This window comes from Octodon degus, unplaced genomic scaffold (genome assembly GCF_000260255.1).
Source record: "Octodon degus isolate 3935 unplaced genomic scaffold, OctDeg1.0 scaffold00272, whole genome shotgun sequence".
Lineage (NCBI taxonomy): Eukaryota > Metazoa > Chordata > Mammalia > Rodentia > Octodontidae > Octodon > Octodon degus.
In genome coordinates this window covers 2,458,669-2,474,472 of record NW_004524848.1, presented here as the reverse complement: position 1 = coordinate 2,474,472, position 15,804 = coordinate 2,458,669, and the positions used below count along the sequence as shown (strand labels likewise).

The 15,804-nt window shown below is 36.6% G+C and overlaps 1 pseudogene; it reads left to right on the top strand.

Annotated features, from left to right (window-relative positions):
- LOC101575562 overlaps positions 1–15,804 on the top strand; it is a 20,000-nt pseudogene that overhangs the window by 2,814 nt on the left and 1,382 nt on the right.

The following is a 15,804-nucleotide window of genomic DNA, read 5'->3' as shown; positions in this document are numbered from 1 at the left end:
CCAGCTCATTTCCTTCCTTTACCCCCTGCCTTGCTCTACCTTCTTTTCTTTTTTCTCCATTTTGTTTCACTAATTTGTAAATACAAACTTCTTGTCATTTGTGTAGTGTATCATTTCCCCTATAAGATTAACTTTCAGCTTTATGTTTAATTGTGTCTCAGTCCCTTGTTTCTAAAACAGTAATGTGATCTGCTTCATGCAAGTTTATGATCAAGTGAGATAATGATTTACTATTAGTTGAAGGAACATTCAGTTTTAAAGAGGAAGATAGAGTCCAATTTGACTAAGGTACTTTCTGGCAAATCACAGAAAATAAGAAGTCATCTATACTCCTTACATGGTAGCATAATTAGGCCTTATCTTATAATAGTCTATTGCAGTTTGCTGATAAACCATTCAAATATTTATTTTAACAAAGACAAAGACAAAAATGAAATAATATAAATACAGAATTTCAAAACAAGATGATAGAAAATTAACAATGGTTGTTGTATTACATACTGTTATCTTCAGAGTAGTTCTTCAGATTACCATATGTATGCATGCAATCTTGATCAATTAAAAATTAACAATTACTTTCAAGGCCAGCCAGATAGCTCAGCAGACTAAAGTGCCTGCTTCTGTGGAACACAACCCCCGGGGTTCAATCCCCAGCATGCAGTGCTGTCCCCACCCCCAGGGCTCCTGCTCCCTGAGACATTGATTGAGACAATTGAGATGATTAAGCCTGGGTGTGGTGACCCCTGCCTGTAATCTGAGCATGTGTGTGGCTGAAAACAGGAGAATCACTACAAGTCTGATCTGTCCGATCTATGCAATGAGACCCTATAGACCCTGCCCTAATTTAAAAAAAAATTACTTCCAATAGAGCAATAGAAATTAGTAGTACAGTTATCTTAGCTGTCATATATATATGGCAAAAAGCATATATATATGCTTTGCACAAGAAGTCTTGAAGCCATATATATGTTCGTACGTATATGCCAAGTCAAATGCATACATAAATATGCTTATGCTTCCAGAACTGTGTTGAATAAGAGTGGTGATAGTGGACATCCTTGACTTGTTTCTGATTTTAAATAGAAAGCTTTCAGTTTTTGTCCATTTAGTATGATATTGGCTGTTGGTTTGTCATAGATGGCTTTTATCAGATTGAGATAAAGTCCATCTATTCTGATTTTCTGTAGGGTTTTTATCATGAATTAGTCTTGGACTTTATTAAAAGTTTTTTCTGCATCTATTGAGGTAATCATGTGATTCTTGCCTTTGGTTCCATTGATATAGTGTATTACATTTATGGATTTGCATATATAGAACCATGCTGCATTCTTGGGGTGAAAACCACTCAGTCATGATGTATAATCTTTTTCATGATTTGCTGTATTCTGTTTGCTAGTATTCTATTGAGAATTTTTGCATATGTGTTCCTCAGGGAGATTGACCTGCAGTTCTCTTTTTTGGTTGGGTCTTTCTCTGGTTTGGTATCAGGATAATACTTGCTTCTAGGAATGAGTTAGGAAGAATTGCTTCACTTTCTACTTTATTAAAGATTTTGAGAAGAATTGATATTAAATCTTCTCTAAGTTTGTTGTAAAATTCAGCTATGAATCCATCAGAAAAGCTGGACTTTGTTGATAATTTTTTTTATTATGTTTTCATTTTTGTTGGCTGATATTTGGTTATTCATGATATTTATATCTTCTTGATTTAGCTTTGGTAATCTATATGTATCTAGGAATTGGTTCATTTCTTTTTGTATTTTCTATCCTATGAGAGTGAAAATTTTCAAAATAAATATTGCTGATCTCTTGAATTTCTTTGCTCTGTAGTGATTTTACCTTTTTTATTCCTTATTGCATGAATTTGAGTTCTTTCTTTCCTTCTTTTTTTTTTTTTGATAGGCATGGCTAGGAGTTTATAAATGCAGTTTATTTTTTTAAAGAACCAACTCTTTGATTCATTGATCTTTTTATTGTTTTCTTAGCCTCCATTGTATTAATTTCTTCTCTGATCTTTATAATTTCTTCTTTTCTTTGGGCTTTTGACTTCCTCTGAGTCTCTTTTCATTTCATTCACAGGTTCAGGTAGGTTGTATCTGCATTTTTGTTTGACTGTACATACTTACTGTTTAATTTCTTCTGTGACCCATTTGTTGTTCAAGAAGGTGTTATTCAATTCCCATGTCTTTATGGAGTTTTTTTTTTGTTTTTTTTGTTTTTTTTTTTGTTTTGTTTTGTTTTTGTACAAGGTCCACAAGGTCTCACTACACAGGTCAGACTCATTGTGATTCTCCTGTTTTCAGCTTTGTAGGCACTGGGATTTCAGGCACACACCACTATGTCCAGTCTCAATCACTGTCTCAGCACGCCCCAGGGTGGGGCTGGAACAGCATGCTGAGGATCAAACCCTGGTCTCTGTGTCTGCCAAAACAGGCACTTTAATCCATTGAGTTATCTGTTTTTGTGGAGTTATATCAATTTCTTTTGTCAATAATTTCCAGTTTCATTGCACTATGGTCTGATAATATTCATGGAATAATTTCAATTCCTTGCATTTACTGAAGCATTTTCAATGGCTAGAATGTGGTCTATTTTAGAGACTGTCATGTGTGCAACTGAGAAGCATGTGTATTGTAATGTTTTTGGGTGGCATGCTGTGTAGAGGTCTACTGAGTCCATTTGTTCACAAGTTTGGTTAATTTCTGTTATTTCTTTGCTGCGTTTTTTGTCTAGTCAATCTATCTGTTTGTGACAGTTGGGTATGAAAATCTCCATTATGTTGTGTTATTGCTTTTTTGATTTTGCATGTCTGTTAAAATTTGTCTTATATAGTTGGGTGCCCCTGCATTTGGTGCATATATATTTATGATTGTTATCTCTTTCTCCAGTTTCCCCAACAAGTATGTAGTGACCTTCTTTATCTCTTTTGATCATTCTTGTTTGAAGTTCACATTGTCTGAAACCAGGATAGCTACCCCTGCTTTTTTCTGGGTTCCTGTCACATGGAGTATTGTTTCCTGTCCTTTGAATTTCTATCTGTGAATTACCTTTTGAGATAAATATGTTATATATGGCATATTTTTGGATTTTGTCTCTTGGTCCACTCTGGAAGCCTCCTTCTTGATTGGAGAATTGGGGCCATCTATACTAATGATAATTACTGATGTGTTTTGGTTTATCTTTGTCCTTATTTTCTCACTGTCATTTGCCTACTTCTCCCTGTGTAATTGTTTGCCCTGTTTGGTTGTTCTTTCCTGTTGTTGTTCTTGGAATTGTGCTCATTTTTTATCTCTTTCTAGAATAGCTTTCAGCACTCTTTGTAGAGTTGGTTTAGTAATTATGAGTTTATTTATTCTTTTGTCATGGGAGTATCTTATTTCTCTATTAATTTTGAAAGATAATATTACGGGGTACATCAATCAGTGTTGGAAGTTGTTCCTTTCAGAACCTGAAATACTTCACTGCAAGCCCTTCTTGACTTGATGGTTTGCACTGAGAAATCTGCCTTGATTCTGGTAAGTTTTCCTTCACAGGCAATCTGTTCCTTTTTTCTAACTGTCTTTAACATTCTGTGCTTTTGCTGAATTTCTGAGATCTTGGTTATGATGTGTCTGGGTGTAAGTTTATTGTGATTATGACTAATTAGAACTTTGTATGCCTCACTTAATTGTATGTCAGATTCTTTTCTTATGCTTGGGGAATTTTCTGCTATTACTTCTATAAATAGTTTTTTTTATGTCATTCATATTACATCCCACCTTTTGACACCTATCAGTCTTATATTATTTTCCTTTGCCTCATCTTGAAGCTGTTGAAATGTTATGTCCTGGTTCCTTGTTATTTTTAAGAGTTCTTTCCTTTTGTGATTGCTAGCTACAATGCTGTGTTCGAGGTCTGAAAGTCTAACTTCAGTTTCATTCAAGCAGATTTATCAGCATTCAAAGGAGTTGTTAATTTCCTGGATATTTGTTTGCATTATTTCATGCATTTTAGTTCTTCCCACTATTGTTAATTCAAGGTTTCCATCATTTTAATGTTCTCTTCTATTTTTTACCTATGTATTCTTTTGATATGCTGAACAGTTCTTTCATTATGGTTGTCATTTCTTTTTTACTTGAGAGATTATTTCAGATCTGGTTTAATTGAGAGATTATTTCTGATCTTATTTCATTTATACTAGCTATTTCTCTACTTCAGTTGCTATCGTTTCAGAAATTTCAGGTGTGTGACTCCCAATTTCTTCTATGTTGATGTCTCTTAAACTTGTCCAGGAGGTGGAGGTCTGAGATTGTATTTTGCTTCATTTTGTCATCTTCAAAGCTCTCTATATTTCCTGGGACTCTGGGTCACTCCTGAAATTGTAGAGGTATGTGTGTGCGAGATTGTGGAGTCTCATCCCTCTTTAGAAGTTCAGTATGGCTCCCTAGGTTTGCGAGAATTCAGAGTTGTCCCCTTGATTAAACTTTGATTTTTAAATTTGAAGCACTTAGTTTTGAAGTAATAAGTACTGACTTATTTTCATCTTAGACTTCTACAAGATGAGAGCTCACACTTTGTGTTAGCCTATGTCATATCTGGTCTTGTCCTCAGTGACAGCTGCCACAGACTCAGTTTTATCACACAATTTCATTCCTAGACTATAAAGAAAGTGACACCATAATACTTCCTGACACAATTTTCTCTACAGAACTCAGAGATCCAGGTACTCCTTTGTTTCAGTGCTGTGGGACTCTCAGGGCTGCTTCTGACACTTAGAAGAAGTTATTTCACAGCCACATGTTTTTAGTTTTTCAGGTGCACTTCAGAAATGAGAGAGAACACTGATGCCATCAAGAGGAAACTGGTGGGGGTAAGCTGGTCCCTGAAAGATGCTATACTTGACCTTGACAGTGAGACAAAAAATGATAAAGAATAAAGGGCCAGCTTTGCAAGGACAGAAGGCATAGCAGCTCCTACTAAGTACAGCTATTGAGTGGAGCCTGAGGGACGATAATACATGATTTGGACTATGCTGCTCAAATTTTCTCTGATGAACACCTTTTTCTCCCACCCTTCAGTTTCCTATTGACCAGTCCTTTTCTATGGCATAAGTTAATTAGAGCAAATGCAAAATTAAAATCAAAGATTACAGAATACAGGCCCAGAGTTTATGTTGAAACCTAATAGATATGAACTTACACTGCCAAATTGCTAAAGAAGTTTCTCACCACCCGGTAATGACACTGCCTGGCATAGCTGCCTCATGAGCCATTACATGGAAGAAGAACACTGGTCTGGCTCCGTGAGGCTGGAGGGACAGTGCTTCCCATACCACCTTCTCATGAGGAACAGTTGGGACAGTGTCTCCACACTGTGGTTGAAAGAGGGGTTGGCGTTTTGGGAGTTGGTCTAATGTGCAGCCTGTCATGAAACATTGCTTTAGAATAAAATGCCTTCCTTTCATCCAAACTGTACTCTACCAACTACTGCCAAAGGCCAGATCTGCTATAAAATTTTAAAATATTTCAACATATATGCTAATTGGTTTCATTGATACTACTAGTTTTACTTACTCCATTGAAAAGAAAGATTTGGGCTGGGGAGATAACTCAGTGGAATAAACACCTGCCTGGCAAACACAAAGTCCTGAGTTAAATCCCCAGTACTGGAAAAAAAAAAGATATCATTGAAAAGAAAGATTTGTTTTATTATCCATTTGTTTCTTTTTGGTAAGAATTGTTGGTTTATATCTTATATTCTGAATAAGTACTTTGAAGATAATGTAATAACTATTGTTCTCTTATTTGATTTTGAAATTTTATTTCTTCTTTATGTATTTAGTACAGGGTCTACAGGATCTCATTTACACAGAATAGAGTTGTGATGATCCTCATGTTTCAGCCTCCCAAGCACTGAGATTATAGGCAAGCACCACTACGTCCAGTCTCAATTGCTCTTTCAGCATGTAGGGGGCTTGGTGGTGGGAGGATGGTGGTGTAGCACAGCATGTGGTGCTGGGGATCTAAGCCTGGTCCCTGTGCTCTGCCTAAGCAGGAGCTTTTGTTCGCTGAGTTTATTTTTTTCTTAATAAGAGAAATATTTTAAATTATCCTGAAGGTACAGAGTTTGGGCATTCTAGCACTGTTCACCCAAGATAAAAGTCTGACTCTTGTTTTTTGGAGATCACCATCTTGGCATTCATAAGAAAACTCTTAATGAATTCCTTTCAGAAACAATGATTTCTTTTGCTTACATACCAAAATGTGCCAACCATCTGATTTAAAATTGTTTCTTGTGTGACTTTACTAGGAGAGAGAACATTTTACAAAGTGGTGCTTGTGAACCCATGTGTAAGACTAGATTGTATATTTCATCAGCTGCAGGACCAAGGTCAAGTTGCCCAGAATATCTGAGACCTCCTCTCTTATTTTCTTTTTCAAAGCATTTGTTGTGAAATTTCAATGAAACAGCCCACAATAACAGAGAATACATTTGTATCTGGAGGTTGTGTTAAGTGCCCATCTTTAGGGTGACATGTGCCATCCTGTTCAGAAGTTGCACATGACTGGTATTTCTCCTGATGTGTTGTGGATCTGCTCACACTAACTGGTGCCATTGCCTTTCAGGTTGGTAAAATTTTTAAATATGAAACTATCCTTCGTGCTTCTCATGCAGAATCTGTTAAATGCCAATTTGCAGCCATTTGTGAATAAATACATAATTTAATTCAGATAAATTCAGCCTATTTTATCAAATTTTCATGAGCCTGATTGGTATGAAGCACACTTTTGAATCAAATCAAAATCAGCAAAGGGTCCTTTCACTTGAATGCTGAGAGGTTTGCAGCTCCAGATTAGTTAAGTGAAGCTACACCATAAAAGGTCATTCCATGCATCCTGGACCTTCCCTCCAACTATCTTTACATCAAACAGGATCATCACCTGGGCAGAGAAGTGCACCAGACAGCAAGGAGGCCTACTGGGCTCAGTAGATGAGTGGGACAATTAGGGAGCTGCTGAGAGTCCTGGGGTTAATGCTACTTTCAGAATTATCTCAAATTATTGTTTGTGCTCTCTCTTCTTCTGTCACTTTACTCACCCACCTTGCAAACACTGCTGCCTTTCAAAGTGCACAGATGTGATAGTTCTGAAGATCTAAAAGTCCAAGACTCTCTCATATCAGCAGCTGGTTAGGCCAGAGAGATAGCTCAGTACAATAAGCACCTGCCTGGCAAGCACAGGATCCTGAGTTCAATCCCCGGTATTGCCAATATAAATAAATAAAAAATAAATAAAATTCAAAAGACGCAGGCAGTGTTTATATCTCCTACAGAAATCCAGAGGAAATTCCTATAAAACAGGGGCTTATTTGTGTGAAACTCTTCAAGGAAAACTGTTAGAGTCAGTGGGACAGAGGGTGGTGAGCTTCCACTGACCCTGTACCACCCTGCCACATGTGAGACAAGATCCCCTACATTTCAGCTGCAAACCTGAAACCTTGCTCCATATTGACTGAGACCAGCCATGAGGGGAATGCTGAGGGCATGCAAAGTCTGCCCCCATGGTCCACTTAAGGACGTGATGCATACCTGCCTTCTAGATTCCCAAGATGCTGCCATGTCTGATGCAGCCCAGGCTCAGTCTTAGGTAAAAATCTGTCAGCCTTGGTGCCTTGGAACCATGTGCAATGTGTCCTCAGCCAGAGGCTACAAATATTTTTCTATGCTCTCATATAAGGGATGGAGTAGGGGAAAGGGGCTCAAATTTTTTCTTGTAATTCTCAACCACCCTCAAGACAACTCTCATGAGCCAGCACACTCAGGTAGCCAGTTAGGGGAACAGAGCACTTTTGTGGGCAGCTGGAAAACGCTTTCCTTGTTATGAAAAATGTGTTTGGGGTTCTTTTCTTGAGAAGTGTTTGTGTGGCAGATTTCTATTTTTAAGACAAAAACCTGGCAAGCACAAGTTTGGACATAAGAGAACCTGTACTGTAGCATCATTTAACTCAGTGGTATGCCAAATTTTCTGTTCAACGACATTATAGGGCCACAGAGGAAAGTGATCAATAATGTATACTGTGCCTAAGGAGAGTCACCTAGAGAAAAAACATTCTTTCAGGCTTCACAGAAAACAAACTGGTCAAGCAATAGCCATGACTCATCCAGATGGCTGACACTTGACAAAAGATCTACGAACTGCTATACATGTTTTCAGGGTAAATTCTGAGGGGATCTGACTGACTTTGTCAGATACAAGAGTTACATTTTTGTTATTTAAGTCTTGCTTTATCTTGGTCCTAAATATCCAGCAGAAAAGTATAAAAAGTAAAGCCATATTAATATACTGAGCAGTAAAAGGCTCAAGTCAATAACTTCTGACATTGCCAGTTCTGCTGATAACCCCCACTACTATTATGGACTATTGGATTATATTGGGCTATCTTGCTGAATTCACGGACCCACAATATTTGCATGGCAATGGAACACACATCTCTGGCAGAACAAAAAACAAAGGGGGGAGGTTAAGTGAAGGACTTTTTTGTAGTGAAAAAAAAATATATATATATATAAAATAGGATAAATAAAGAACTACTTTCTCTTAGTTTAATGAGAAGAAAGATTTGTACTAATAGTGTTTATACAAGATATCATATCTGTATCTTGTACTCTAAATAACTACTATGAAGACAACAATATGCAATGTATTAATTATTGTAACTGTCCTACTAACCTGTTTTGGAACTGTCTCATTGCTATTTCTTTCTCATTAAAATTAATAAAAAAAAAAGAAAACAAGGTCCTGAGTTTAATTCCTAGTTACCCCTCAAGAGAAAACCAATGTTTCATGAAGACAAAAACAGAATAATGAAAAGCAATAAAAATGATACAGAATTTCAAATCTAGGTGATAGAAAATTAGCAATGATTGCAGTGTTACACATTTTTACCTTCAGTGGAAGTGCTCAGATTATCAGATATAAGAATGCCAGATTGATCAAACAATTAAATAGTAACTGTTCCTTTCAATAAACCAATAGAAATTAGTAGTACAATCATCTTTTCTCCTTTCCCCATCTCAGTCGTTCCATTTATGTATTTATTTATTTATTTATTTTATTATTTTTTTTGTACCAGAGATTGAACTCAAGACCTTGTGCTTGTCAGACAGGCCCTTATGCTGCTGAGCTATCTCCCCATCCCCTATTGTTTCATTTTAGAAAAAGATAAACATAACAATGAAACCACGTTTCAAAATAGGTTATTAGGACAGCTATAATAGTTGAGAAATTGTGTATTTTTATCTTCCTAGTAGTTATTCCGAGAAGTTGCATGGATGCTATCTTGTCTATACATTATTTGCACAAGACCTTCTTTTAATGAACTAAAAGAAACTAGCTGTATAACAATCTTAACTGATACATATTATATATATTAAAATATATATATTTCTTTTATCTTTTCCTCAGTTCTCCTTACTCCATCGCAGTTTCTTTTCTTTCTTTTGTTTTTTTTTGAACAAGTTCTTCCCAATTTGAAATATTTATTGTGTATTTTGGATCTTATCTATTTGTTCATTTTTTCACATTAGTCAGACACACAGAATGTTTACCCATGCAGGTCTTACTTTTTTAGCTTATGAATATGGTCTTAAGTTGTATCCATTTACTTATAAAAGACTCCATTTATCTTTTTTTTGGCTGAGTAGTACTTCATTACATAAAAAAACACATTTTTAAAATCCATTCTTCTGTTGATGGACATCTGGGTTGTTTCAAAGATTTAGCTATTACAAATTGTACTGCTATACACATGGGTGCACATATATCACTGTGGTATGGTGATTTTAATTCTTCTGTGAAGATACCCAGAAGAGGAAATGCTGGGTCAAATGGGACTTCCAGTCTTATTTATTTTTAGGAATCTTCACACTAATATCTACAGTGGTTGTACCAGCCTACATTCCTACAAACAGTGGAGAAGGGGTCCTTTCCCTCATAACTTCACCAATGTTTCTTATCAGTTGATATTTGATGATAGCCATTCTTTCTGGGGTGTGATGGAATCTTAATTTTTTCCCATAATTTTATTGGGAGATAAATAGCAATGAGACAGTTTCAAATCAAATTGGTACAACAGTTTCAATACTTAACACTTTGTATACTCTCTTCCTAGTGGTTATTTGCTGTGCAAGATGCAGACATGATATCCTATTTACAAACACTATTAGAAAAAATCCCTCTATTCATTAAGAGAATGTAACTATATATCTATCTTAACCATTTTGAATACACAGATTCAAAATGGACATTCATCTGTATCCCCTTTTTTGTTTAGTTCTGTCATTTCAATATTATAGGTATGTTAACTCAGCAAAATATTCTAAAAGTATCCAATAGTCCATAATAGTATTGGGTCTTCTGCTTGACTGGCAATGTCAGAAATTGTTGACCTGAGTCCCCTTAATGTTGTTTTAATTTGCATCTTTCAAATGACCAATGATGTTGAACATGTTTTCATGTATTTATTTGCCATTTATATTTCTTCATCTGAGAAGAGCCTATTCATCTCTGGTGTCCACTTTTGGACTACGTCTTTGCATTTGGGGATCTGATTTTTTTCAGTTATTTATATGTTCTAGGTATAAGTTCTTCGTCTATGAGATCACTTGTTATAATTTTTCCAGTTGTTTTATTTTAAAGGAAAAAGATACAAAATTTCTAAACAAGATAGTAGGAGAGTAACAATGGTTAGTACATTGCTTATTGTTGTCTTCAAAGTAGTTGCTCATATTACAAGAAATGGGCATGAAAAATTGATCAAGCAAAAAAAAATTTCCTTTTTTTAAAGAGCAGAATATATTTATTGTGGGACAGCCAAATAGCTCAGCAGATTAAAGTGCCTGCAAGCAAGCGCAGGTGCTGGGGGTTCGATCCCTGGGCCTGCCATGATGGCCCCACCCCAGGGCATGCTGACACAGCAATTGAGACTGGGAGTGGTGGTATATGCCTGTAATCTCAGCACTTGGGAAGTGGTAAATAGGAGAATCACTATGAGTCTGATCTTGTAGTGAGACCCTGAACACCCTGTATACCCTTTCCTAAAGTACAGAGGAAAAAAATAAAGAATATACTTATTGTAGGATAGAAAGCTTTTGTCTCAAAGAGGGACAGAAGGGGACTAGAATGATTTGCCTGGGAAGCTGTCTCTTCCTGGGATTTTTATAGACTAAAACCATGTGGTGAGGTGGATCTAAGGTAGAAAACTTCGGAACTTGCTTTAGGTGGGAATGAGGTGGATAAAAGCTATGGTCAACCAACAAGATTACAAGCACTATTACTCAGGTAAAATTGATTAAATCCAGGATCAAGTGATAAACATTTCCCTTCAATGAGCTATTAGCAATTAACAGTACAACGATTATGTATATATATTTACTTTTTCTCCTTTCCCCCAATCCTAGTTTCTCATTCCTTTTGAATAGTTTATAATGGATATTGCATGACAATTTTGAAGCTGCCAAACTCAATTTCATGTACAAGTCCTAGAGCTGCCTTGGCAGCCTTGGAGGGGATTAGCAGAAGTTCCCATCTCAGGGCAGAGCTGCAGGCCTGACCTGTATTAATCTGAGCACACCCTCATGTAGTCAAGGGATGAAAGGGTGAGTTCCGGCTTGCATCTGACTCTGTGAATTATTACCTGAGTTTGCCAGGCTGGAGAGAGAAAACGATGGGAACAAAGGCTACAATATAACCCCACCTGCAAAGCCTGCTGTTTGCCAAGGCAAGGCAAAATTCAACAGCTTTCCCTGTGACTCTGGATGGGGAGCAGCTGCACACAGTACTTACATCCCCATCACTATATGCCATGAAGAATCATTCAACAGCAAATGGAGTCTGTTTCCATGCAAGCACAGGACCCTTTTCCTTCCCCTCTTAACCCTAAGTCTGTGACCTGTTGAAATTTGTATGTCCTTGGTGCTAGGTCATTTAATCAGCACTTTCACACTTGTCACCTCACCTAGTTTCACAACAACCAGAGGGAGCATGGTTTCCTCAACGGTGGGCTCATGAACTTCATGTCTTGCTCTAAACTAGGACTGAGCAGATGCCCAGCTGTGCTGAGTACTGTGGCCAGTGGTCCTCATGAGCCGGGTGTGTGGCAGAGGCTGTCCCTACAGAGCAACAGGGCTCTGAGAAGAACCTGAGCATGAGTAGGAAGTACCTCCTGCAGGCTTCAGACCCCACAGATAAGAGTGATGCCCTGGAGAATAGGCCAGCCGACTGGTCCCCACTTATCTGGGACTGTCTTGGTGGAAACTCTGGACTGTTGACTTCCCTTAAGTCTGGGCAACAGGTTCTTTGACCAGGACAACACACTCATTAACATGGCTGGGGCGAACCAAAGGGTCATTTCAGAGGTAATAGAGCTATTACAATCAAAATACTACTATAAAGAAGAAGCTGAAATCATCTGTGATAAAGTTCAAGCAAAACTCAGCAAAGAATGCTTTCATTGTTGCCATATGTGCATTACAGACCTAAGGACTTCCCACTAGGAAGAAGCAATCCAAGAAACAAAAGGCAGTAAGGACAATAGGAGATTGGCTGAAGATTTTTTTAAAAATAATTTTATTGAGAAACAAATGGCAATGAGACAGTTTCAAAAAAAATCGACATGACACTTTCAATAATAAATGCATTGCACATTGTTGTCTCAGTGGTTAATCATTGTACAAGATGCAGACATGACATCCTGTCCACAAACACTATTAGAACAAATCGTCTTATTCATTGAATTAAGAGAATATAGCTGTATATCTATCTCAATTATTTTGAATACAGATACAAAATGGTCATTCATTTTATCCCCCTTTTTTGTTTAGTTTTGTCAGAGAAGGGTATTCCATTGTTATTTAAATATTTTAGGTGCATGAATTCAGCAAAATATTCCAATATAGTTTAGTAGTCCATAATAGTAGTGGGTCATCTGCAGGACTAGCAATATCAGAATTTGTTGACCTGAGCCATTTACAGCCCAGCATACTAACATGGCTTCACCCCTTATACCTCGTTTTTATAACTTTCTGTTGGATGGTTAAGACCAAGATAAAGCAAGACCTATATAACAAGAAATGTAGTTTTTGTATCTGATAAGGTCACCTAACTACATTTCTTGTTATATAGGTCATGTTATCAGATACAAAAGCTACATTTCTTGTTATATAGGTCTTGCTTTATCTTGGTCTTAACCATTCAGCAGAAAAGTATAAAAACAGGGTATATAAAGTAAAGCCATATTAATGTGCTGAGTTGTAAAAGGCTCTAGTCTACTTCTGCAGATAACCCACTACTATTGTGGACTACTGGACTGTGTTGGAATGTTTTGCTGAATTCAAGTACCTATAATATTTAGATGCCAATAGAATACACATCTCTGACAGGCCTGAACTGGAGAGGGGGAATACACAAAAAGGACCATTTTGTATTTATACATACAGAATAGTCAGGTTAGATGTGCAGCTGCTTTTGCTTGGTTCAGTGAGAGGAAGGATTTGTAGTAGTAGTGTTTGGGCGGGATGTCCTGGCTGCTTCTTGTGCTGTGGATGATTGCTGAGAAGATAACAATGTGCAATGTATTAATTATTGAAAATGTCCTATTAGCTTGGAAACTGTCTCATTGATATTTGTTTCTCAATAAAAGAAAATAAAAAATAAATAAATAAATAAATAAATAAATAAATAAATAAATAAATAAATAAATAAAGTCCCCTCAAGATTTACCCTGAAGCCCTGTACTGCACTTTGTAGATCCTTTGTCAGTGTCAGCCATGTGGATGAGTCACGGCCATTGCTTGACCAACTTCCTCTCTGTGACAGCCTGAGAGAGTGTTTTCTCCCATGTGACTCTCCTTAGGCAAACTCTACATCATTGATCACATTCTTCTGTGGCCTCATAATCTCCTTGATCAGAAAATCTGGGACACAACTGAGTTACATGATGTTACAGTATAGGTTCTCTTATGTCCTGAGTCTTCACTGACCTTGAAAGGCTAGGACCAAAATGTTGGCTATCTTTGTAGTTCTTCTTTTTCTCTAATTTTTGGTCTGCAAACTTAGGTTGTTAACCCTCCAGAAGAGAAGCTTATTATTACCCTACAACATATGCAGTTGGGTTTAACCTATCTCTCTGAATATCTTAGGCATAATTTGGAATAGGTATTTTCCATCAAGTATTGATACGTTAAACTTTAAGTCCCTATAGAATATGAAGAAAAAAAATTTAAAAAATAAGAATAAACGATTATATATTTTTACACAGAAATTTAGAAATCTAACCATATACAGCATTGTAGCAGGACAGTCCTGTGACATTTTTTTTCTTGTTTTGATTTTTCATTTTTTACCCTTTTTCTAAAAACAAACATTTACTTGAGAGACAGTATGGCAATAATTGGTATATCATAACAAGCAGTACATATTTAGAAGCCCAGAATTACAGGCACTCCAAGTATGACCCTACTATTACACATTGCTATTTTCAGTGCAGTTGCTTAGTACACAGGTATCGGCATATATAGTTAGTCAGTTGAGAATCCTACCAATTAACTGCTAGTTTCAAAAACCTGCTGATGTTTCTGAGGATCATTGCCTTACCCATCTTGTGCATATAAATCTATGGCTTTCCCCTGTCATGTTTTCTAGCTTTTCTCCTTGCCCTCTCTTCATTGTCTAATACTCAAGTTCTTGCTTTCCTTTTAATTGTGTTATACCTTTCTATTTATATTTCTTCTTTTGAGTTCTTATACTAGGGAGACTATATGATATTTATACATGTGGGTATGGTTTGTTTTACTTATGAGTGTATCTTCAAGTGGCTTCCAATTAAATATAAATGCTTCAAGTTTATCATTCTTTATAGATGAGTAATTCTGCATTGTATAAAAATATCACATTCTTTTCATCCATTCCTCAGGTGACGGGCATCTTGTCTGTTTCCAAGATTTGACTGTCAGAAATTGTGCTGCTATAAACATAGGTACACATATATCACTATGATGTGACGTTTTCAGTTCCTCTGGGAAAATTCCCAGTAGGGAGATAGCTGGCTTGAATAGGATTTCCAGTCCTAGTCTTTTAAGGAGTCTCCACACTGATTTCTATGATGGTTGCACCAGTTTACATTCCCGCCAGCAGTGGAGAAAGTTTCCTTTTTCCCCACAGCCTCTTCAACATTTGTTGTTAGTTGATTTGTTTATGACAGTCATTCTTTCTGTGGTGAGATGGTATCTCAATGTTTTAACTTGCATTTCACAGATGACTAGTGATGTGGAGCATTTTTTCATATATTTATTCTCTTCTTTAATTTCGTTCTCTGAGAAGTGAGTATTCATCTCAGATAATCATTTCTGGATTGGGTCTTTAAATTTTGGGGTCCGAATTTTTTTTAGTTCTTTATAAATTCTAGGAGCAGACCTTTGTCTGAGTGCTTATTAAGATTTTTTCAAAATTTGTGATCATTTCTTTTGACATGCAAAAACTTCTCAAAAAGAGGAGGTCTCAGTTGTTAATTCTTTCAAGTATTACCTGTGCGATTTGATTTTTGTTCATGAACTATTTGTTTAACCCTTGTCTTCAAGAGTTCCTCTTACTTTCCCTTTCAGGAGATTTAGTGTTTCTGTTTTAATGTTTAGATCTTTAATCCATTTTGACTTTAGCTTAGTGCATGGTGGTAGACCTGGGTCAAGTTTTAGTTTTTGGCATGTAGAGAGCCAGTTTTTCCAGCACCATTTGTTAAAGAGGCTATCTTTCTTCCAGTGAGTATGTTTGGC